The sequence below is a fragment of the Nycticebus coucang genome, chromosome X, assembly GCF_027406575.1.
Source record: "Nycticebus coucang isolate mNycCou1 chromosome X, mNycCou1.pri, whole genome shotgun sequence".
Taxonomy (NCBI): Eukaryota; Metazoa; Chordata; class Mammalia; order Primates; family Lorisidae; genus Nycticebus; species Nycticebus coucang.
The window spans coordinates 46,698,373-46,724,363 of NC_069804.1; the positions used below are offsets into that span (position 1 = coordinate 46,698,373).

The window sequence follows — 25,991 nt, forward strand, 5'->3', positions numbered from 1 at the left end:
AAAGGGGGAGTTTTAAACATCAACTCATTCATCCAACTAAAATATACATAACTACTATTTGGGATGGTCTAGAAACAATTTTTAAAAAGCATACTAAAGAATTACATAAATAAAAAGACAGATATGTTACTTGGAATGTTCAAAACTTAAAGTGGTTTAAATTATTCAAGAATTAGCTTTCAACTGTGCATTTCAGGCAAAAGGTAGTCTTTGGTCTTAATTGCATGCATCTTTTTTCTGACCCTCAGTGCACTTGGTGGTGATAAAGACTAACTTAAATGTCCCAGAAGGAAGCAAGTGCATGTAGTTCCACAGTTCATCTATGCACACAATCCAGATGCACAGAAGTTTTATCTTAAAAACAAATTTACAAAATTAATATTTCAGGTTGTAAAGTCCCATGCATTTTGATCCTGCAGGCAAGTTATCTGCTACAGTACATTCAGAATTTAGGACAGAGACACATAAGCAGTGAAGCTTGAGGTTAACTTTCTATGAAACTGTTGTTGCTAAGATTCAAATATTATGTATTAGTTTCAAATAGCAACAGATTTCTAAAGTTGTGAGATTACCCTTGCTTGTGTACATTAGATGATCTAACAACTTTGGAAATCTTTTGCTACAAATCATCATATTGTAACACATAAATGTAAATAAGGTAAAAGAGCAAGAACTAAATTGTTAGATTAAAAAAAAAATGTACCTGAATCATGTTTGTATCCTTCCTGGTCACACTCTCCTCTCATTTCCACATGAAAATAATGGCAAATAGTCTCTCCATTTCTTTAACCACACCAGACAATCTTATAGATTCTCCTCCTAAAGAAGCCTTTTGGTTTTATTTATTTGTTCACTTGGATTTTAGGAGTAAGGAGCAACAGCTACGTACATTGTCCCTGTGTGCTTCAGACTTACATCCCTCATGTACTTTTCCTATGCTTTTGAGCTGGCTTGTTGATTTAAGACCCTACCTTTCATTTAGGGTTTTATGCTCTTTCGTTCATTCTGAATTGTATCAGTGCCCAAGGTGCTTCCTGTCTAGGACTTGTTTATATTATAGTAAACAGCATATGACAGAACTTGCTCCAACTGCCCTAAGAAAAAGTAGGTGTTATTTAAATTCTAGGGGCAGAACAGAACTTGTTTATTTGGCTTGTCAAGGAAATTGCTCAAACCCAAACCATCTGAAACAATGAAAAATTTTATCTAAGGCAAATTTCATTAATTGCTGCAGTAACAACTATAGAATATCTAATTCTGATCATAGACAACAATCATTTTTTAAAAATGTTGGCCAGATGTCTATGCCTAAGACAAGGCAATGGGAAGGGGATGTGTCTATGTGAACATAAAACAAAGGATGGATTTCACAGATTGAGGTTCCGATATTTTCTTGGCAATAAGATCAGAACTTATGAACTACATTATCCTGAAATCCTCTCTAGAGGAAAACAATGGTTCCTTTATTTAGCTCAAGCTTCTCAAAACGAAACGACATCTGTAACAGTCAACTTTAAACTCCAAAGGTGCTTTGAATATGAACATGAAGCATATAAAACTTTGTTATTCATAAAATTGTTTTCATATGTACATTTTAAGTTTTATATGATTCATATATGTCCTCATATACATGTATTTTTTTTTTTTTGTAGAGACAGAGTCTCATTTATGGCCCTCAGTAGAGTGCTATGGCCTCACATAGCTCACAGCAACCTCCAACTCCTGGGCTGCCCCGGCCCGCGGGGAATTCAACGGGGACCTGGGAAACAAAGGGGTCAGTCGAATGAGGGAACAAGAGACACGAAAGAATGAGAGCAAGTCAAGAGTCTGATCAAGCTCCGAAGAGTTTATTTTTCAGCTGGGCTTATAAGCACACAAACGAGGAAGTAACTAAGGGCTGTTCCTAGCAGGGCGGGGAGGGGGCTAGTTTCTGGAAAATTATTAGGAGAAGGACCCTAAGGCAGGGGGGTGCATTTTTGAGGAGATATGCAAGGGGAAAGTACTGTTGCTGTTTACGGTTGAATTCCTGAGAATAGTTTGCTCGTAAAATCAAGATAGCAAGGGGCATTCTTGTGATATGTTTTGGCTCCCGGCACTGGGCTTAAGCGATTCTCTTGCCTCAGCATCCCGAGTAGCTGGGACTACAGGCACCTGCCACAACGCCCGGCTATTTTTTCGTTGCAGTTTGGCTGGGGCCGGGTTTGAACCCACCACCCTCGGTATATGGGGCCGGCGCCTTACCAACTGAGCCACAGGGGCCGCCCCTATACATGTATTTTTAATAATTCAAACTTCTTATTTTATTTTCCATTTTTTGCTTGCATCCACCTCTGTTCTCACCCATCATCATCCCCCAACACACACTACTGTTGGGGCTCAGAGAACAATACCCCCAAATGAAGGCCTTAGTAGCAATTTTTTTTCTCACCTTCTCTCTTCCTGTTTGTCAGTCCCATTTTGCCCTGAAGCAGCCACAGAATCTACCGTTTCCCTGAAAATAATACATCCTCCGAAAATAAGACCTGCTTACGTAGGAAAGATAAGACGTCCCCTGAAAATAAGACCTAGCACATCTTTGGGAGCACACCTTAAGATAAGACACTGTCTTATTTTCGGGAAACAGGGTAGAATCCATTTCCGTCAAGACAGGTCATAAAAGCCAGAAACCCTTTTCCTGAAGGCCAGCCACAAAACCTAAAATTATCCTGTGAAAAAAATGTTCATAAGGAAATTATCTGACCAATCCTGTTTGACTATGAGTCATGAGACCCCCATTTTCCGGAGAAGGCCCTGTCCCGCACTTAGAAGGAAGGAATGCTGCTCACAGTGGCCAAGAACAATCTATGTAGACAAGACTTTCTGGGTTTCCCCATTCAGTCTATTAGCATTAAATCATATCCTTTTTGTCCAATTGTATTTCCACATAGCTGTCTATACTTTACTGAGCTTAAGCACAAAAATGGGCAATTTCTCCTGTATCTTTGAGTCTTAGTTCTGAAGATTCTCATTTATACTTGTTAAAATAAATTTGTATGCCTTTTCTCCTATTAATAAGTTTGTCTCATATCTGAATTTTTTTCAATGACCCTTTAGAAGGCCAAGGGCATTGGTCCCTGAACTACCTAGTATGTATCCTTCTACATTTCTTACCAAGCTTACATAATCATATATATATATGCACACATATGAGTGTTTGTCATAATTTATTTCATAAAAGTGAATCATATTACACATTCATTTTCCATCTTCTTTTTCCTTAAGATTCCTATAAAAATCCCTCCAAATCGAATGGTACCATATAAAATACAGGGAGAGCAGGAGAGAGAGAGTGATACATTTTTTTTTAATTGAGGCAGTCTCAGGCTGTCACCCTGGGTAGAATGCCATGGCATCATAGCTCACAGCAACCTCCAACTCTTGGGTTTGAGAGATCCTCTTGCCTTAGTTTTTCTATTTTTAGTAGAGATGGGGTCTCCCTCTTACTCAAGCTGGTCTTGAACCTATGAGCTCAAGCAATCCACCTGCCTTAGCCTCCTGGAGTGCTAGAATTACAGGTGTGAGCCACAGCACCCTGCCAAGAGATAATATATTAATAAAACATATGGAAATTACCATTTAATATGGTAATTATGACAACATAATATTTTCCTTAAAAATTCAAGGAAATCAATTGGAAAACTATTATTAACAAATGAATTCATTGCAAGAGCTCAATTAAAAAATACCAAGCATTATGTTTCTTGTATACCTGTCACAGTAAGTGAATATTCTAATTCATTTTGTTTTCTGCTTATTTCAATTTTCAGACTTTTATATTGCAATTATTTTTATTACTTTTTTATTGGTAATAAAAAAGAACAGCTGATGATGCAAAAAAATTTCAAGCAATTTTTTAATGTTGCAAATTTGTGTAGTTTTCTTTGTTTATTACATTTGAAGTTCATTGAGTTTCTTAAGATTTTATAGATTTCATCAAAATTTCTAATTCTTTTTGTCTGTTCCCTTCTCTCTATTCTCCTTGGAAGATCCCAATTATACATATATCACTTGATACTGTTCTGTTTATAGTCATGTATTGCCTAACAATGGGGATATTCTGAAAAATGTGTCAGTAGGCAATTTTATCATTGTGCAAACATCATGGAGGTACTTACACAAACTTGGATGGCATAGCCTACAGCCCACCTTGGCTGTGTGATATAGCCTGTTGTTCCCAGGCTAAAAACTGTACAGCATTTTCCTGCACTGAATACTATAGGCAATTACAATACAATGTTAAATATTTAACATAGCAAAGGCACAATAAAAATGCAATATTATAATGTTATGAAACCACTGTCATATATGTGGTCCGTCATTGACCAAAACATTATGTGGTGCATTACTGTACACATTTTTAGCTTTTTTCTCACTCTATTTCATTTTGAGTAGTTATTATTGCTATGTCTTCAACTTCACTGATCTTCTGGGAAGTCCAATGGGTCATCAATCCCATCCAGAGTATTTTTCTTCTCAAATATTATTGTTTTTTTTGAGACAGAGTCTCACTATGTCACCCTTGGTAGAGTGTCGTGCCATCACAGCTCACAGCAACCTCAAACTCTTGGGCTTAAGCAATTCTTTTGCCCTAGCCTACCAAGTAGCTGGGGCTACAGCTGCCTGCCACAATGCCTGGCCATTTTTCTGTTGCAGTTGTCATTGTTGCTTAGCTGGCCTGGGCTGGGTTCGAACCTGCCACCCTTGGTGTATGTGGCCAGCGCCGTAACCAGTATGCTATGGGCGTTGAGCCAAAATATTACTGTATTTTTATCTCTAACATTCCATGTGGCTCTTTTCTATTTTTTCCAAGTCTCTACTATCTTATATAACCTATGGAATATAACTATAATTATTTTAATATCCTTATCTACTAATTCTATCTTCTCTGTCATTTGCATCAAATTCCCTGTATCTTTGTATCTTTGGTAGTTAGATGTGTTGCATTCCCTCAAATAATAATTCTTGAGCTTTGTTCTAGGATGAGTTAAGTAACTGGTAAATAAAGTATTTTAGAGATTTTGTATTAAGCTTTGTTAGATGAGATCTGAGTAGTTTTCTGGGTAGGTCTTATTTTGCCTCATGATTCAGTCAGTGTAATATCCATGTGATTGTTCTACCTAATGCCCTATGAATTATGAGCTTTTCTCTCTGGTTACTGGGAGCTTGAATTACTTCTGACACTGTCAGTTCTGGAGACTTTTCCCTCTAGTATTTTTGAGCTTTTTTTTTTTCCCCAGTCTCTAATACATACATGTACACATCATGACTCAGGTGAAGAGTCAATGAGGTCCTATACAGATGGCTGGAAAACCTCTTTGGGCATTTTCTTCTTTGGAACTCTGTTCTATAAAGTCAACTCAGGGAGCGGACAAGGCTTTATCTGGTTCCTCCCCTCTGCTTTGCTGCTAGGAAATTGTCTCTGAGTAGAAAGCTGGGATAGTCATAAGGCTTACTTCCTTTGCCTGCCCTCTTCTAGGGATCACTGTCCTACACTGCTTGATTTCCAATATTTGAAAACCACTGTTTCATACATTTTCCCATTGGAAAAAAAAATGGCTTTGGGTCTCTTCTTTGAGTAGAAGCTGAAATACAAAGTAAGATGTATTTTAGGCTTGGCACGTGTAGCTCAAGCAGCTAAGGCGCCAGCCACATACACCAGAGCTGGCAGGTTCAAATCCAGCCCAGGCCTGCTAAACAACAATGATAGCTACAAACAAAAAATAGCCAGGCATTGTGGCCGGTGCCTGTAGTCCCAGCTACTTGGAAGGCTGAGGCAAGAGAATCACTTAAGCCCAGGAGTTGGAGGTTGCTGTGAGCTGTGATGCCAGGACACTCTACCCAGGGTGACAAAGTGAGACTCTGTCTCAAAAAAAAAAATGTATTTTAATATGCATCATAAAGATTTAGTAACTAAAAGCTTTTAAAAATGATGTAAGAATGCCTTGATACATCATTACATCTATATGTCATTGACAGACAGTCGTGCAATGTATCATAAAGGTGGCATCCTAAATTAGTGGTAAAGGAGAAATTAATCAGTACAATAAGCTGGAAAATTCTTTAGCTACTTGGGAACAAAATAATTTTAAATCTTCACCATACACAATACTTGAAATAAATTTCAATTGGTTAGCAGTAACTATATACAATGTGAATTAATCAAATCAGAGTAATTGAGGTATGCATCACCTGTCATTTAACATTTCTTTGTGTTAGGAACATTCTAATTTCACTATTTTTGTTATTTTAAAGAATATCCTAACTTACTGTTGATTATAATCACTTTTTTGTGTGTCAACTGTTTTTTTTTTTGAGACAAAGTCTCATTATGTCACCCTTGGTAGAGTGCCAGGGTGTCACAGCTCACAGCAACCTCCAACTCTTGGACTTAAGGAATATCTCTTGCCTCAGCCTCCCAAGTAGCTGAGACTACAGGCGCCCACCACAATGCCCAGCTATTTTTTTAGGGGGAGGTTGTAGTTGTCATTGCTGTTTGGCAGGCCTGGGCTGGGTTCGTACTCACTAGCTCCAATGTATGTGGCTGGGGCCCTGAGCCACACCTGGCTATTTTTTTGTTGCAGTTGTTATTGCTGTGTAGCTGGCCCAGGCCTGGTTTGAACCTGCCAGTCTAGGTGTATGTGGCCGGCGCCCTACCCACTGAGCTACAAGCGCTGCCTCAAATGTTGTTTATTCTATCTTACTATATGTTATCAAAATGAGCAAATACAGGGCGGTGCCTGTGGATCAGTGAGTAGGGCAATGGCCCCATATACCGAGGGTGGCGGGTTTAAACCCAGACCGGGCCAAACTGCACCAACGATAAAAAAAATAGCCAGGTGTTGTAGTGGGTGCCTATAGTCTCAGCTACTCGGGAGGCTGAGGCAAGAGAATCGCCTAAGCCCAGGAGTTGGAGGTTGCTGTGAGCTGTGATGGCACAGCATTCTACTGAAGGTGATAAAGTGAGACTCTTTCTCTACAAAAAAAAAAAAAAAAGCAAATACAAAAAAATTAAAGATTTATTTAATCCCCATACAGCGTGTCTAAGTTTAAATTTAAAACTATGTCAGAAAACACAGAACGAACAAATATGACTAGCAGAAATAAAACACTAATAGTAAAATAAATGAGAAACATTGAGAAAATATCTTCAACAAACATTTATGAACAAAGTGTTAACTTCAGGGCAGTGCCTGTGGCTGAAAGGAGTAGGGCACCGGCCCCATATACCAGAGGTGGTGGGTTCAAACCCAGCTCCGGCCAAAAACTGCAAAAAAAAAAAAAAAAAAAAAAAAAAAGTGTTAACTTCATAAATTAAAGAGAAATAAAAATTAATATAAAAATGAATATGATCCCAAAGTATAAATGAACCCATGTTATGGGTATATACTCTTCGAATTTGTAAGTTAAATTATTAAATAAACTTGTGATAAGCTACTAAGCATGTCAGTGACCAAATAATTGCAAACTAAAAGCAACAATGAAAATTTATTTTTTGAAGAGAGTGCAGGAAAAATGCTTGATGATATCAACCTCGGAAAATATTTTATGAGGAGGACTCCCCTGGCAATTGAAGCAACACCAAAGATTTATTACTGGGATCTGATCAAGCTAAAAAGCTTCTGCAAAGCTAAGGGCACGTAAGTAAAGCAAACAGACAGGCTTCGGAGTGGGAGAAGATTTTTGCAGGTTATGTTTCTGACAAAGGTCTGATAGCTAGAATCTACAGGGAACTCAAACTAATCAATAAGAAAAGAACAAACAACCCCATTTCTTTGTGGGCAAGAGACTTGAACAGAAACCTCTCTGAAAAAGACAGGTGCATGACCTACAAACACATGAAAAAATGCTCATCATCATTAATCATCAGAGAAATGTAAATCAAAACCACTTTGAGATGTCATCTAACTGCAGTAAGATTAGCCCACATTGCAAAATCCCAAAACTGCAGATGTTGTCATGGATGTGGAAAGGAACACTTCTACACTGCTGGTGGGACTGCAAACTAATACAGCTTTTTTGGAAAGAAGTATGGAGAATTCTCAAGGAACTAAAAGTTGACCTACTATTTGATCCTGCAATACCATTACTAAGTATCTATCCAGATGAACAAAAATCATTTTACAACAAAGATATTTGCACCAGAGTGTTTATTGCAGCCCAATTCACAATAGCCAAGTCGTGGAAGCAGCCTAAATATCCATCACCCATGAATGGATAAATAAATCGTGATATATGTATGCCATGGTATACTATGCAGCCATTAAAAAGAGAGAAACTTTACACCTTTTGTTTGCCTGAATGAAGCTGGAACATATTCTTCTTAGTAAAGTACCTCAAGAATGAAAAAAAAGTATCCAATGTACTCAATACTGTTATGAAACCAATATATAATCACTTACACGTTCATACGAATGATAAAATACAAAGATAGTCCAGAAAGAAAGAGCAAGGATGGGGAGAGAGTGGAGGGAGGGCATTTGGTGGGATCTCATCTATTGTACACAATTCAACGGTACATTGCAAAACAATTTCAAAATAATTAAGAGTATATTATAAATGTTTTACCACAAAAGTAAGTTAGGTGATGGTTATGTTAATTAGTTTGATTTAAGCATTTCACATTGTATATCAAATCATCATATTTTATCCCATAAATGTATGCAGTTATAATTTAATAAAAATTAAGTAAAAAAGGGGAAATCTATTTTTATCTACCAAATTAAAGAAGAGTAAAAAAAAATAAAACCCAAAGTTGGCAAGGTAGTGGGAATGAAATGAGTGCCATATTGCCAGTGGAAATACAAATAAGAATTCCTTTTCTGAAAGCAATTTGGTAATATTAATCAGCAGTCTTTTTTTTTGGAGATAGAGCCTCAAGCTGTCACCCTGGGTAGCATGCTAGGGGGTATCACAGCTCACAGCAACCTCCAACTCCTGGGCTCAAGTGATTCTTCTGCCTCAGCCTCCTAAGTAGCTGGGACTACAGGCGCTCACCACAGCGCCCAGCTATTTTTTTGGTTGTAGCTGCCATTGTTGTTTGGTGGGCCCGGGCTGGATTCGAACATGCCAGCTTAGGTGTATGTGGCTGGTGCCTTAGCAGCTTGAGCCACAGGTGCCGAGCCATTAATCAGTAGTCTTAAAAGTGCTCCTTTCTTCTGTTTCTGTAATTCCACTTCTGGGAACATATTTTAAGCAATAATAATTCTAAATGCAAACATTTATTTGTACTGAAACAAATTCAAATTGTAAAAAAACGGAAATATCTAATTAATTGAATATATGATGATGTGTCTAAACAATGAAAATAGTATAACACCATTAATAATGTTTACAAATAATTTAGAGACAAAACATAGTTACTAATTTTAGAGAACAAGAGCAAAATCAAACATATAGTAAGTACTTGACCATGTTAAAATTTCATGGCAATAATGCCTATTTAATGAATACATTATTATGATTATTATCACTGGAAATAGAAATATAGAATACTGTATTCTTTTCTTCATACTTTTCTGTATTTTCCAAGTTTCAACACCGAACTTGTTATTTTTTACAATCAGAAAAAAGTTAATACTTAAAAAATGCCAATTCTCACAACAGATTTAAAATTTTTTATGTCCATATATATATTTTTGAGACAGTCTTACTATGTTGCCCTGGGGAGAGTGCTGTGCTGTCACAGCTCATAGCAACCTCAAACTCTTGGGCTTTAGTGATTCTCTTGCTTCAGCCTCCCAAGTAGCTGAGACTACAGATGCCCGCCACAATGCCCAGCTATTTTTTTGGTTGCATTTGTCATTGTTGTTTAGTAGGCTTGGGCCAGGTTCAAACCTGCCAGCCCGAGTGTATGTGGCTGGCGCCCTAACCACTGAGCTACATTCACCAAGCCTATGTCTATATTTTTAAAAAGATCTTGTGCTTGGGGCCCCCTGGGTAGTCTCACATATGAAGTATGAAGATTCCTCTAGGAATTGCCATTATTGTTTTGTTTGAGACAGAATCTCACTTTGTCTCACTCAGTAGAGTGCTATGGCGTCACAGCTGACAGCAATCTCAAATTCTTGGGCTCAAACAATCCTCTTGCCTCAGCCTCCCTGAGTAGCTGGGACTACAGGCACAGGCCATGATGCCCAGCTGTTTTTTTTTTTTTTTTAAGAGATGGGCTCTGGCTCTTGCTCAGGCTGATCTAGAAACCCTGACCTCCTGACCTCAGGCAATCCACCCACTTGGCCTCCCAGAGTGCTGGGATTTACAGTCGTGAGCCACCGCGCCTGACCCAGAATTATCATTATTGTTGGTGTTATCAATGTTTTCACCCACCTTCTGGAGATGATAAAATCTCATTAGTGATAAAAGTATCGGGACAGTAAGCTACTTCTAAGGTTACACAGTTCTTCCTCATGGTCTTGTAGAGATCACAGCGAAACCTGCCCTTTTCTTGCTGAAAGATCAACTCACAATTATGGTAGATTAATAAGAGAAAAGTTCATTTCAAATACCATGCACATGAGGGGAATCACAAGAATGATTACCCCAAAGTTCCAGAGATGGTCGGAAGCCTTTATAGATGGCTTTTGGAAGGTAGGGAGGAGAATGTGGAAAGCATAGGTACAGCAAGTGGTTGCTGGGGTGGGGAAGGGATGAGTAGATGGGGAGAAACAGATTAATTTGTAAATTAACCTTAGAAACAGATATTGTTTCAAATGGCCTTAGGGCCAGGTCTATTGGTATGCAATAAGGAAGTCAGCAGCCCCTTCTGATTCTAAATCAGGTTACTCAGGTTTTATAGAGGAGAGGCCAGTGCTTTCTGATCATGAATGGCCTTTAATTTAAAATATTCTTTATACCAAGAAATCATATTTTGAGATGAAATTTCCTTAGCTCCTTCAGTCTTCATCATGCTTTACTTCATTTCTATTTTTATGCCTCATTTACTGAGTCTGCAAGGTCCCTAACATGAAGGTCTTTGTCAGAATCAGTTCTGAAGTGATGCAGCATTAGAGATAGAAAAACTGCTATCAAGTAGACTAGGTCTACATCTGGGAAAGCTAATCAATTGAGTCTCAGAATTTTTACCAGCAAAAAATGGAGATAATAAAGCCCACTTCCTAGAATTGTTATGTGTTACAAATAATAGGTAGAAAAAAACCTATAACTTAGTAAGTATTCGATAAATTGGAGTTGGTAGTAGTAGTAGTAATATTTCATGGAGTAAGTACTAAACAGACATTTCTTGCTGACTGATGGAAGGAATGCACACTAAAATTATGCAGCTACACTGGGCACATGCCTGTAATCCTAGCACTCTGGGAGGTGGAGGAGGGTGGATCGCCTGAGCTCACAGGTTCGAGACCAACCTGAGCCAGACAGAGACCCCCATCTCTAAAATTAGCTAGATATTGTGGCAGGCACCTATAGTCTCAGCTACTTTGGGGCTGAAGCAAGAAAATCACTTAAGCCCAAGAGTTTGAGGCTGCTGTCAGCTGTGATGCCATGGCATTCCACTGAGGGTGACAAAGTGAGATTCTGTTTCAAAAATAAATAAATAAATAAATAAATAAATAAATAAAATTATGCAGTTAGTTAGGCTCTTTGGAAAAATTGCAAACCAATCCTGAAATGCACTGTTGCACGTTATTATTTACATACTTCTCATCCCAAGAATAATATTTTTAACTAGATGCTAGAAGAGCAATATCTTTAGCTGAAGAATGAATTCTAATAACACAATTTTAGAGTATAGCAAGTGAGCTAGAGAGTTATTTGGGAGCAGAAGAAATCTTCCAGAAATAACCTCTAATTTTCCTTACAGTGACTATGGATAAGGCCATAAATATAATAATGGAATGGTGAAATTTCAGGCATAGATAATATATATATATATATTTTTGAGACAGAGTCACTCTGTCACTCAGGCTAGAGTGCTGTGGTCTCAGCCTAGCTCACAGCAACTTCAAACTTCTGGGCTCAAGCTATCTTCCTGCCTCAGCCTCCCAAGTGGAACTACAGGGGTCTGCCACAACATCTGGCTAATTTTTCTATTTTTTAGTAGAGATGGAATCTCACTGTGCTTAGGCTGGTCTCGCACTCCTGATCTCAGGCCATCCTCCCTCCTCAGCCTCCCAGAGTGCTAGGATTACAGGTGTGAGCCACTGTGCCTGGCTGGCCTATAAAATTTTGGATATCTTCTTATCCACCAACACTTAACCAGCCACTTCACACAGGAAGAAACCAATACCCAAGGAGCTAGAGGGAATGCCTCAAGATAGGCAGTATTGGAGATAAGACTAAAAGCCAGAAAAAGCCTCTTGGTTCCCAGTTTAACCTCCACTGAGGATATATTTCATGAAATGGAGATGAGGGAGGAGGAGGAGGAAGTAAAGGAGGAAGAGAAAGAGGATGAAAATGACAAGGGTAGTGATGCTATTGCTGCTTCAAAAGAGAAGGACATTGATTTACAGTAGCATAGTGTTATGGGCTGAATTGTATCCCCCACCTCAAATGCATCTATAGAAGTTCTAACCTCCAGTACCTCACAATTAGCATTAGTTGGAGATAAGTCTTTAAAACTGTAATTAAGATCAGATGGGGTTTTTAGGTTGGGCCCTAATCCAATATGACTGGTGTCCTTATGAGAAGAGGTTAGGACACATACACATACAGAGGGACGACCATGTGAGGACACAGTGAGAAGGTGGCCCTCTGCAAGCCAAAGAGCCAGAGAGATCTCAGAAGAAACCAACCCTGGCCACATCTTGGTTTTAGACTTCCAGCCTCAAGAATTGTGAGAAAATAAATTTCTGTCATTTAAGCCATCGAGTTTCTGGTATTTATTATAGCAGTCCCAGCAGACTAATACACACAGCACTTAGTTCCTTTTATAAAAGTAATTAGCCAACTGTTTGGATCCTTCTTATTGTTTAAAACTGGTCCTAGTCACTCATGCCCTTCTCATGGGAAAGTATTTTATGAGCGAAGAAGTGGGAGGAAGGAAAGAAGTTGAAACATGATTTAACAAAAGGACTAAATCCTTAAAAAGTATAATAAAATAAGAAATAGTATGAAGTTGTTTAAAAAATGACAGAAAATAGGGCAGCACCTGTGGCTCAAAGGAGTAGGGCACCAGCCACATATGCCAGAGGTGGCGGGTTCAAACCCAGCCCTGGCCAAAAACTGCAAAAAAAAAAAGAAAAAGACAGACAGAGAATATAGGGGTAGCAAGCCTTTTCTTGAGTTTACAGAAATTTCCTTTTGTTCACTGAGATTTTGGTGCTGGGTCAAATGTTTTTCCCCTCCCTTTCCATCCAATTTTTCTGCCACCCTCATACTTCCCAGCTCTTATTTATTTTGGGTGGGAAGGAGGTGGGTGGATTACTTATAATTATCCTACATTTTTAAAAGAGAAAAACATAAATAAGAACTCACTTCATTTTATTATCCAAGTTACATAAAATAATTAAAGTGTTCTTATTTATTTTTGTTTATAATATTTTTTTTGAGACAGTCTCATTATGTGGCCCTTGGAAGAGTGCTGTGGTGTTACAGCTCACAGTAATCTCAAACTCCCGGGCTTAAGTGATTCTCTTGCCTCAGTCTCCGAAGTAGCTGAGACTACAGGCGCCCACCACAATGCCCAGCTATATTTTTTATTGCAGTTGTCATTGTTGTTTAGTGGGCCTGGGTTCGGTTTGAACCCGCCAGCCTCAGTGTATGTGGCCAGCGCTCTAACCACTGAGCTACAGGTGCTGAGCTGTTGTTTATAATTTTTTGAGTGTGATAATTCTTAAAGCAATTTCTAGGATGAAGTCCAAGCTTCCTCTTGCATGTCTCACAATAGAAAATGGTTTCTCAGCTTGGTGCTTGTAGCTCAAGCGGCTAAGGTGCTAGCCACATACACCAGAGCTAGTGGGTTCGAATCCAGCCCGGGACTGCCAAACAACAATGATGGCTGCAACCAAAAAAATAGCCGGGCGTTGTGGCAAGTGCCTGTGGTCCTAGCTACTTGGGAGGCTGAGGCAAGAGAATCGCTTGAACCAAGGAGTTGGAGGTTACTGTGAGCTGTGATGCCACAGCACTCTACCTTTCTCAAAAAAGAAAAAAAAAAAAAGAAAGAAAATGGTTTCTCATTTGTTTATTTTTGGTGGTGTTGCAATAGCCATGGAAGTCTTCTTCATAACGTCTTTCCCCAGTCTGACGTCTTCAAGAGATTTTCCACACTTTCTTCTAGGATTTTTATTGTTTCATGCCTTAGATTTAAATCTTTTATCCATCTTAAATCAGTTTTTGTAAGTGGTGAAATGTGTAGGTTCAGTTTCAGTCTTTTGTATGTGTTATCCAGTTCTCCCAGCACCATTTGTGTTTGAGGGCCGAGCATGATACTCAGCGTTGTCACTCACCTCTTATCATGGAATGAGAGGCACATTATTTTTATATCACATTGGTAGGCATAGAATTCAGAGTCTTGAAGTTTCTTCTTTTTCAGATGACTTGGAAAATCCTCCCTAGGATCCATAACCTTTCCTGTTATATGTATTTTCATTTTATGCAATTCCTGAGCAAGTTGAGGGCTTGTGTAAAATCTGTCAATGTAGATGTGGTAGCCTGAACCACTCTTATATGCTTGTGAAACTTATGCCAAATGAATTACTATTTGAGACATAAATGGCAAATCTGGATGAATAAGACTTTCTTTTGTTGTCTTGCCATAATAGGGAATGAGAAAACACATAACCATTTCCTGAATCACACAGGCAAAAAAAATTCGTTTGAAGAAGCTTTGTAGGCTTCTTCAGATGGTAGCACTTGAATTGAATCCTTCCTTTGAAACTTACTGTGCTCTCATCTATAATCACACTTCTTCTCGGTACATACAGTTATTTGCATTTATTGTCAATATACTAATTAACATTCTTCACTTTGTTCCCTCAGGTACGCACATTCCCTTCAGCTGCGACAGGATATATGAAGCGTCCAAAATATTTGAGAAAAATGAAGACGAGAGAAATCCTTGAAGATTAGGGTTTGGTCTAGCCAATTTTCAGTAAAATAGTAAACTAATTGTGCCTTCAAATTCAGAGCCATGTTCAGTATTACACCAAAGAACACTTTATTTCTTCTGATGAAATATCCTCCCACAAGTGCCACAGTGAGTATTTTGTTAGTGAAGTCACCTTCTGTATTTCCCCCCCCGCATATATATGTGTTGTTGTGGTCACAATTTCACCAATAAGATCATCTGAGAAAAACACTGGAAATATTCAAGTCCAGTTTTTGCAGAGCACTTTGAGGAAGGGTGAATCACTGTTGTGTGATAGAATATGGGAACTTTATAAGATCACCATCACCATCATGATAAACCTTCCTACTACCTGTTACAGGTTGCATATTATTGTCAACTTTCTTCTTCATCACTAGCTACAGATTCACTGCATACAGGAAGAGTTTCTTCATGCTCACTTTCATCTCTAAACTCTCCTTCAACCTCACTGTCCTCAAAAATCCACATTACAATATCATTATCATTTACATGCCTTCTCCCTGTCATTTTCCTACAAGCACAACAGCACCAATACAACACAGGATGATCATCGATTCACATCAAAACACATGGCCTGCTGAGAAACAGAAAGAGTATTACCTGTGCTATCTCTTTACTGGCTAGAGTCCATACTATATAATGGAGCCAGGGGAACAAATATCATCAACAACAACAACAACAACAAAAACGTGTCTGCCATCTTCCAACATCCCAGAGGAACAGAAAAATCATTATATCATGCAAGGTCCAACACTGGATCAGAAAGGGTTAAGATTTTTTTATCACCACTATCTTCTTAATCACTGCATTTAATTATGTAAGGAGTATATGTTTTATGTTGATTTTGCAAGTGGAAGAAAAAGGCTATCAGGTCAATGCATATGGAATTACTGAAAATCCTCATCCTTTTTACATAATAAATCATGCCAGCTGAAATATAGAAAGATAGTTCTTTTGATCTACAATGACATGTCATATCTAGAACAAAGAAGTCTGTGCCACCTTTGAACACATAGCTTTACCTTAAAAATAGAAGAGTATGCTATTATAAAAGCAGGTCACTATGTAAGATTCCATTTCACTTTTGGCCAGCTTCCAATTAATTGGATCTCTGCCCACTTATTATTTACCTACAAGAGAAGATTTACATCTCTGAATCAAATCAAGATATATTTGGTTTTCAAGATATTGAAGTACGGTTTAACTTATTTCTTTATTTAAAAAGAAAATTTAGAAACAGAGTCTGGCTCTATTGCCCAGCCTGGATTGTAGTGGTAGGATCATTGCTCACTATAATTCTTGGGCTCAAGTAGTCTTCCTTTCCTTCTCCTCCTGAATAGCTGGGACTATAGGCATTTGCCACCATTCCTATTTATTTTTTACTTTTTTTTTTTTTTTGTAGAGACAAAGTCTCTCTATGTTTTCCAGGCTGGTCTTGAAATCATGGCCTCAAGCGATCCTCCTTCAGCCTTCAGCTTGGCATAGTGCTAGGATTACCAGAATGAGCCACTGTGGCCAGTCTGCTTTATTATTCGTTTTCTTTCACAAAGATAATTATAAACTGAGAAAGAGAAGATAAATAGTTGTATACTCTAGTAGATACTTGTTTGGCTTAAAAATAGTTTACAAATAGAATTTTTAAAGAACCCACCTGTGTCCAAACATATCTAAGATTCTATAAAAATGTCTATTCCTATTACTCCCTATTTATTAATATTCTAGTAAGAAACATCAGGGACCTGTAGTAGCAAGGTGGATCTGTGTGTTGTAGATGATTTTCTATTTTCAAATTATAATTTCAATTTTGTCATCAAACAATATCTTTCTAACTTTGGCATAACATATCTATCTCATTGTAACTCTTTGGTGATTAGTTATATAAAGCCCTGATGGCAAATTTATAATTATGAAGGTCTTTTTTTTTCTCTCTTTCTTTGCAGACAGGAAGAGACTTCTGGGATCAGTCTCTTAGGACTAAGATGTTATATTTCTGGCTTTTTTTCTTGGAGATCATTTAAATTAAAATTGTGGCTGAAAAAACAGTCTGTGAAATATCATCTTGTGATTTCAAATACCCTGAGTTCATTAGAACAGCAAAACACTTGCTGATAATTTATCGGAAACTTGGGTGGCACCTGTGGCTCAGTCGGTATGGCGCCGGCCCCATATACCAAGGGTGGCAGGTTCAAACCCGGCCCCGGCCAAACTGCAACCAAAAAATAGCCGGGCGTTGTGCGGGCGCCTGTAGTCCCAGCTACTCGGGAGGCTGAGGCAAGAGTATCGCTTAAGCCCAGGAGTTGCTGTGAGCTGTGTGAGGCCACGGCACTCTACTGAGGGCCATAAAGTGAGACTCTGTCTCTACAAAAAAAAAAAAAAAAAAATTATCGGAAACTGAACAAGGTGGCACTTAGCAAATGAAGAAAAGTAAATTTAATCTACAGTTTAAAGTGTAGAAGGATGTGAGGATCATATGAATCATATTTTCACGGGAAAATGTCCATAGAAAGCTAGGGATTTATAACTGACAATATAACAACTTTGCAATTTTAGCTTTTGGAATTTTTATGAGAGAATGAAGATGTAGTTTGAGCAGGATCAAGGTGACAGGAAATTGTGCACACTAAGCTTTGATTTAATGGTGATCCATGGGATGGTTTTATATAACTCTTGGTTTTAGTTCTTTCATACGTGAAGGTCACCACAATTCTTTTATTTCTCTTGATAAATGTGGGTTTAATCAATCAATCAACCAACCAAAACTAGTTATTTTGGGTCTTCTGGGCATATGTGGCTCATATGCATACATGAACATTTTCTTAACAGAAACAAATATTGATTAAGAATAAGCAACTTGCATGCAGACACAATAAAGTGGTTTTTCTCTCTAAAAGGCATTCTGTTTTCCAGAGTTCGAGGGTGTCTGTGTTCATTTTAAGTTACCATATCAGAATACTTGAAACAGGGTAGTATATAAGCAGTAGTTTTTTTGGTTCACATATCTGGAGACCGGGAAGTCCAAGAGCACAGCATTGGCATCTGGTAAGGATCTTCATGCTGCATCATCCCATGGAGGAAAGAGAAAGGACAAGAGAAAAAGAATGGAACAAATGTGCTTTTTTTTGAGACAGCGTCTCATTACATCGCCCTCGGAAGAATGCCACCATGGCATCACAGCTCACAGCAATCTCCAACTCTTGAGCTTAAGTGATTCTCTTACCTCAGCCTCCCAAGTAGCTGGGACTACAGGTGCCCGCCACAATGCCTGGTTATTTGTTTTGTTGTTGTTGTTATCATTGTTGTTTAGTAGGCCTGGGTTGGGTTCAACCTGCCAGCCCCGGTGCATGTGGCCAGCACCCTAATCATTGAGCTATGGGTGCCAAGCCCCAAATTTGCTTTTTAACAACCCACTCTTGGGATAGCAAACCCACTCCTGCGATAACTATGTTAATCCATTCATGAAGGCAAAACCCTCATGACTGAATCACCTCTTAATGAACCTACCTCTTAATATCATCACAATGGCAATTAAATGTCAATGTTAGTTTAGAAGTGGACATTTAAATTCCAGTAAGAGGCTAGAATTATGGGATGGGAGAAAGACAGTTCTAATTCCTGGAATAGAAATAATATATCTGCTCTTTGAGAGTTAAAAAAAAAATCTTCCTTTTTCTTGCCTTACAGAGGATGTTTTCTTGACCGACTAAAAACAACAAATAACCTTTATTTAATTATGGGCAAAGTTCATTCTGATGACAGAGTGAGACAACTTAATGATACTATGTCAATATTCTCAGTTATCAAGAAAAACAAGTCTTACTGATTTTAACAAAACTCTTGTCAAAATTTAATATCCAAGGGTCTTTATTTACAAATTCCCTGCTGTCTCTTATGAATGTGCCATCCAGTTTTTTAATCTGTTTACAATCTCTATTAGCATATAAAACAGAAATAGACTGATACTTGTTGACAGATGGATAGCTGTGGAGCTGTATGTATAACTCCTGTAACAAATTATTCTTTAGTCAGTTCATAAATGCATGCAGGAATATTATGAAAAGCTTGTGCATGCTGTCATGCTACCTTCATCTGACTTCTTCTAAAACTTCCTTCAGTTGCACAAGGTTTTCATACCTCTCTAACACCAATGAGCTTTTGCTTCACAGTAAACTATTCCACAATTAAGTTTCTGAAAACAGGGCGGTGCCTGTGGCTCAAGGAGTAGGGTTCCAGTCCCATATGCTGGAGGTGGCGGGTTCAAACCCAGCCCCGGCCAAAAACTGCAAAAAAAAAAAAAAGTTTCTGAAAACAATCTTTGTTGTTGTTGTTGTTAGCTTACAGTTCTATGGATTGGCAATTTGGTCTGGGACCAGTTAGGGAAGTTCTTCTGCTGGTTTTAGCTAGGCTTACTTATATGTCTAAAACAATAATGAGCAAGCTTTTTCTGTAAAGGACCAGATAGTAAATATTTTAGGCATTGCGGGCTGTAAAGTCTCTGTTGCAACTACTCAGCTCTGCCAATGTAGCACTAAAGGAACCGTAGACAGAAGTGCATGTGAGCATGGCTATTTTTCAACAAATTGTTATTAACAAAAACAGGCTACTGCCTAGAAAACTCTAGTTGCCAATTCCTGATCTAGAATCAGAAGTGTGTGAGCTGTGGGCTGGCAGTTTTAGAATAACCTCAGCCAAAATGGTGAGCATTTTTCAAGCTTCTACTGGCATCCTGTTGACTAGTTTTCCATTAGCCAAAGAAAATTGCAAGCCAGAGGGTGGAGAAAAGATGGCTGATGGAAGCCAGTTTTCCACAGAGGCTCTTGTCCAGAAGGAGAGTTAAAGGACAGAAATTTAGCAAGTAACCTGGTGGATTAGAGCTGCACAAGAGAGAAGGTTGAAGAACACACATTAACCCCGCTGAGGTGAGCTGCAACCCCAAGGATACAAACAAAAGGTACAAAATCCATCACCAGAAATTAAAAAAATCCTTAATGAATATTACGAGAAACTTTATTCTCAGAAATATGAAAATCTGAAGGAAATTGACCAATACTTGGAAGCACGTCACCTTCCAAGACTTAGCCAGAATCAAGTGGAAATGTTGAACAGGCCCATATCAAGTTCTGAAATAGCATCAACCAAGCAAAATCTCCCTAAAAAGAAAAGGATGGGACCAGATGGCTTCACATCAGAATTTTACCAAACCTTTAAAGAAGAATTATTACCTATATTACTCAACCTGTTCCAAAATGCAGAAAAAGAAGGAAGACTACCCAACACGTTCTATGAAGCAAACATCACCCTGATCCCCAAACCAGGAAAAGACCCAACAAGAAAAGAAAATTATAGACCAATATCACTAATGAATATAGATGCAAAAATATTCAACAAGATCCTAACAAACAGAATCCAGCAACACATCAAACAAATTATACATCATGACCAAGTCGTTTGCATCCCCAGGGTCTCAAGGCTGGTTCAATATACGTAAATCTATAAGTATAATCAGCATATAAACAAATTAAAAACCAAAGACCATATGATTCTCTCAATTGATGCAGGAAAATCTTTTGATAATATACAGCATCCCTTCATGATCAGAACACTTAAGAAAATTGGTATAGAAGGGACATTTCTTAAACTGATAGAGGCCACCTGCAGCAAACCCACAGCCAATATTGTATTGAATGGAGTTAAATTGGAATTATTTTCACTCAGACCAGGAACCAGACAAGGCTGCCCATTGTCTCCACTGCTCTTTAACATTGTAAGGGAAGTTTTAGCCATCTCAATTAGGGAAGAAAAGGTGATCAAGGGTATCCATATAGGGTCAGAAGAGATCAAACTTTCACTCTTCGCAGATGATACGATTGTATACCTGGAAAACACCAGGGATTCTACTACAAAACTCTTAGAAGTGATCAAGAAATACAGCAGCATCTCAGGTTACAAAATCAACATTCATAAATTGGTAGCCTTTATATATACCAACAATTGTCAAGCTGAAAAAACAGTTAAGCACTCTATTCCATTCACAGTAGTGCCAAAGAAGATGAAATATTTGGGAGTTTATCTAATAATGGACGTGAAAGATCTCTATAAAGAGAACTATGAAACTCTAAGAAAAGAAATAGCTGAAAACGTTGACAAATGGAAAAATGTACCATGCTCATGGCTGGGAATTGTTAAATTGTTAAACATTGTTAAAATGTCCATACTACCCAAAGCAATATTCAATTTTAATGCAATCCCTATTAAAGCTTCACTGTCATACTTTAAAGATCTTGAAAAAAAAATACTTTGATTTATATGGAATCAGAAAAAACCTCGAATAGCCAAGACATTACTCAGAAATAAAAACAAAGCAGGAGGAATCATGCTACCAGACCTCAGACTATACTATAAATCGATAGTGATCAAAACAGCATGGTACTGGCACAAAAACAGAGAAGTAGATGTCTGGAATAGAATATACAACCAAGAGATGAATCCAGCTACTTAACGTTATTTGGTCTTTGACAAGCCAATTAAAAACATTCAGTGGGGAAAAGATTCCCTATTTAACAAATGGTGCTGGGTGAACTGGCTGGCAACCTGTAGAAGACTGAAACTGGACCCGCACCTTTCACCATTAACTAAGATAGACTCTCACTGGATTAAAGATTTAAACTTAAGACACAAAACTATAAAAATACTAGAAGAGAATGCAGGAAAAACCCTTGAAGAAATCGGTCTGGGTGAGTATTTAAAGCAAGCAGACAGCCCTCAGAGTGGGAGAAGATATTTGCAGGTTATGTCTCTGACAAAGGTTTAATAACCAGAATCCACAGAGAACTCAAACATATAAGCAAGAAAAGAACGAGTGATCTCATCGTAGGCTGGGCAAGGAATTGAAGAGAAACTTCTCTGAAGAAGACAGGTGCATGGCCTACAGACATATGAAAAAATGCTCATTATTCTTAATCATCAGAGAAATGTAAATCAAAACTACTTTGAGATACCATCTAACTCCAGTAAGATTAGTCCATATCACAAAATCCCAAGACCAGAGATGTTGGAGTGGATGTGGAGAAAAGGGAACACTTCTACACTGCTGGTGGGAATGCAAATTAATACATTCCTTTTGGAAAGATGTTTGGAGAACACTTAGAGATCTAAAAATAGATCTGCCATTCAATCTTGTAATTCCTCTACTAGGTATATACCCAGAAGACCAAAAATCACACCATAACAAAGATATTTGTACCAGAATGTTTATTGCAGCCCAATTCGTAAGTGCTAAGTCATGGAAAAAGCCCAAGTGCCCATTGATCCACGAATGGATTAATAAAGTGTGGTATATGTACACCATGGAATATTATGCAGCCTTAAAGAAAGATGGAGACTTTACCTCTTTCATGTTTACATGGATGGAGCTGGAACATATTCTTCTTAGTAAAGTATCTCAAGAATGGAAGAAAAAGTATCCAATGTACTCAGCTTTACCATGAAACTAATTTATGGCTTTCACATGAAAACTATAACCCAGTTATAACCTAAGAATAAGGGAAATGGGGAGAGGGAGAGGAGGTAGGGGGGTGGATGGGCAGAGGGAGGGGGATTGGTGGGATTATACCTGTGGTGCATCTTACAAGGGTACATGTGAAACTTAGTAAATGTAGAATATAAATGTTTTAACACAATAACTAAGAAAATGCTAGGAAGGCTATGTTAACTAGTGTGATGAAAATGTGTCAAACGGTTTATAAGCCAGTGTTTGGTGCCCCATGATCACATTAATGTACACAGCTATGATTTAATAATAAAAAATAAAAAATAAAAAAAAAGAAAATTTCAAGCCAATTGAGGTGAAGCCATAGATTATGCATCTTTATGGGAGGAGAAGAATTTGTGGCCATTTTTAATTCTTTATTTCTCAGCCAACCATAATTTATGTATCTAAATAATCTTGAGCAATGCATACTAAGTGACAATCCCCTTGATTCACAAATCTCTTAGAATGGTTCTTCTCCTTTCTAGCTGGTGACATGGCTCTGGGGAGAGTGCCTCCCTGTGCATCTTATATGTAGTAAGAGACCCATTACTGAGAAAGTAAAAGACCCAAGTAGTCTAAAAGCATCACTATCAATAGCATCTTCCACCATTTGAACCATCCTTTGGGATTAGCAACATTAAAACACTTGTCCCCAGGAACACCTGATAAAAGTACACCCAAACCAGCAGAAAGCCCAACTTCTAGCTTAGATTTATTACCTGCCACTTTGCCAACCACATTATGACTCTGACGGCACCATAAGGGTTGGAGGGTGGTCTTACACCTTTCACAAAGCTTTCATGTTGTTCTATTGATCTTTCTTGATCTATGTTGATCTTTTCTTGTGTCTTCTATTTTCTCCTTGTCTTTGAGTATAAGAACATTGTCTTATTCACTCAATATACGTTGTAAATTTGGGAGGGAATATAGATACAGTGGGAGGAGAGAAAATGTAGGCACAGAGAGCACATTCCTAGGAAGGCAGATCCTAAGGAGGTTTTGCTCAGGCCTGTTAATGGCAGCATGAAAACTACTAAACTCAAATGCAGCCTGTTTCATGGTTTCCCTGGAGGATGGAGAATGTCCTTAACTGAGTGTCTGTCATTACAGGTCTAATTTTAAGAATTTGGTGGACAGTCCTTGTTAAGTCCCCTTAAAAAACCTTTTTAAAAGTATTATTCTCATTTTAGGGATGGAAGAACTGAGGCTCAGAGATGTTCAGTGAATTTGCTAAGGCCACTTAAGTAGAAAGTGGTATAATCAGGGTTGAAACCCAAGACAATCTGACAAGTCCAACCACTTCTTCCAAGACTGGAGATATCATGCAGGTGTTTCTTCCATCATATTGTCTAATCCCTTCAAAGCAAGCAACGCTAACTTTCTAAATGTTTGACTTCCAAACTTTCCTTTCATTTTGGGTGACAAGTTTTCCAAATTATCGAGTGCTGTCAGCAACAACAAGTTTTAACATTGTCTGTGACACACAACACACTCTCTGTACTTAGAAGCTTATCATCTGGCCAGGTATAGAAGCTCACACCTGTAATCTCTATCCAAAGCTGGTGGATAGCTTCAGCTTCAGGTTCCAGATCAGCCTGAGCAAGATCGAGACCCAGTCTCTAAAACTAGCTGGGCATTGTGGTGGGTGCCTGTAGTCCCAGCTACTTGGGAGGCTGAGACAAGAGAATTGTTTGAGCCCAAGAGTTTGAGGTTGCTGTGAACTGTGACACCACAGAACTCTACTAAGGGTGACAAATGAGACTCTCTGTCTAAAAAAAAAAAAAAAAAAGAAGCAGCTTATTATCTCTTTTTAGAATTAGAAGAGATTCTAGAGGGTGGCGCCTGTGGCTCAAAGGAGTAGGGCGCCGGCCCCATATGCCAGAGGTGGCAGGTTCATACCCAGCCCAGGCCAAAAACCGCAAAAATTAAAAAAAAAAACGAACAAAAAAAAAAAAAAGAAGAAGAAGAGATTCTAGAAAATCATCCATCTTGTCAGAACTCACTTCAAGGCTGGGGAATTGTCTCAAACTTTGTCAATTTGCTCTTCTCTTCCTTTCTCAAGGTTCTCCAGCCCAGAGTTCACATCTTTTCCATTGGATGCATGTTCCAGCTTTGGAACATGTTTTCTTCTGTTGAAAGAAAAGTTTTTTCTTAATGAGGATGTAAATTTTCTGCAGTGCTAACTTAAATCCACTTCCATATTTCTGTCTTCTAAGAAAATAAAGAAAAATGATCCAATTCATCTCTATGAAAATTCTATTATACAGTCATGTAGTACATAACAACATTTTAGTCAATAATGGGCCTAAATACAATGGTAGTCTGATGAGATTATAATGGAGATGTTATATACCAGTGATAACTTTTTGTCTTTTATACCATATTTTTACTGTAACTTTTCTATGGTTAGCTATGTTTAGATTCACAAATACTTACCATTGTGTTCCAATTGCCTACAGCATTCAGTACAGTCACATGCTGGACAGGTTTGTAACCTAGGAGCAATAGGCTACACCATATAACCTAGGTGTGTAGTAGGCTATACTGCCTAGATTTGTGTAAGTGCACTCTAGGATGTTTGCACAATGACGAAATTGCCTAACAACACATTTCTCAAAACATATCCTTGTACTAATTACGCCTCCAGCTTCTCTTGATCATCTCCACCTTCCTGAACTGTTTTTTTGCATGATTGAGAACAATGCTGACCACAATCATATCTCCATCTCAGACACTCCTTAAAAGACTAACACTCGTAATTCCACTTCTTAAAAGAAGAGTTTTTTGGACTTTGGTCAAGTGGTCTTTAGAAGCTGAAATCAAGGAAATTAATTCTCCCCTAGCACCTCTGAACGCTTCTAGTGACCATTCACACTCCTTGGTTTGTGCCCCCTCCTGCATCTTCAAAGCTAGCAAATGTGAATGGAGTCCTTCTCATACTGCCTCACTTTGACCTTTCTTCTATCAACATGTGTCCTTCTAACTCTGACTTTTCTGCCTTCCTCTTCCACTTTTAAGGAAACGTGGGATTATATTCGGCCCACCTGCATAATCCACATGATCTCCTTAAAGTTAGCTTGGCAAACTTAATCCCGTCTGCAACCTTGATTCCCCTTTGCTATGTCACCAGAGCCCCACCCCCACCCACATTGTGCTATCCAAACCCTTAGGTCCTCACACAGTCCATGGATGGGTGATGTACTGCTGACCACCCTCTGGATCATCTTCAACCTCTGCTTCCTTTGTTCCTGTCTTTCCAGGTCCTGTTTCACCACCTCTGTCTGAATTCTCCCAGATGTCTTCATGGGCTCCCCTTTCTTTTACCTCCCCTTGTAATATGGGTGTTCCCAGGGACCCCTTGTAAGTTCGTTTATTCTCATGGCT

At 38.4% G+C, this 25,991-nt stretch overlaps 1 long non-coding RNA gene across 2 annotated transcripts in view; it reads left to right on the top strand.

Moving 5' to 3' along the window:
* The window catches only part of LOC128577191 (uncharacterized), a 35,310-nt gene extending 20,133 nt beyond the window's left edge, over positions 1-15,177 (top strand). For both annotated transcript variants that reach the window (XR_008377519.1, XR_008377520.1), the window contains exon 5: positions 14,971-15,177. This is a non-coding gene — a long non-coding RNA (uncharacterized LOC128577191). The remainder of the gene's footprint in view (positions 1-14,970) is intronic.
* The last annotated feature ends 10,814 nt before the right edge of the window (positions 15,178-25,991 follow it).